Source organism: Penaeus monodon, chromosome 33 (genome assembly GCF_015228065.2).
Source record: "Penaeus monodon isolate SGIC_2016 chromosome 33, NSTDA_Pmon_1, whole genome shotgun sequence".
Classification (NCBI taxonomy): Eukaryota; Metazoa; Arthropoda; class Malacostraca; order Decapoda; family Penaeidae; genus Penaeus; species Penaeus monodon.
Window position 1 is genome coordinate 24,576,347 of NC_051418.1, and position 238 is coordinate 24,576,584.

Here is a 238-nt window from a genome sequence, read left to right on the forward strand (position 1 = left end):
CGCGTACATGCATGTATGCGTACGTGCGTGCTTGTATGTTTGTTCGTGCATGTTTGCCTCTGTCTTTACTATACGAAGGGCACGGATCTCCTTGACATTCTGAGTGAGTGAGTGGTGGTCATGTGAGACAGCTGTTTATAATGTACAGTTATTGCGCTTGCTCTGTCCAGTTCCAACGCGTCTCTGCCTGTTCGCGCTGCTGGCGTATCCGTAGCGGTTGGGCGAATTCAGACGTTCG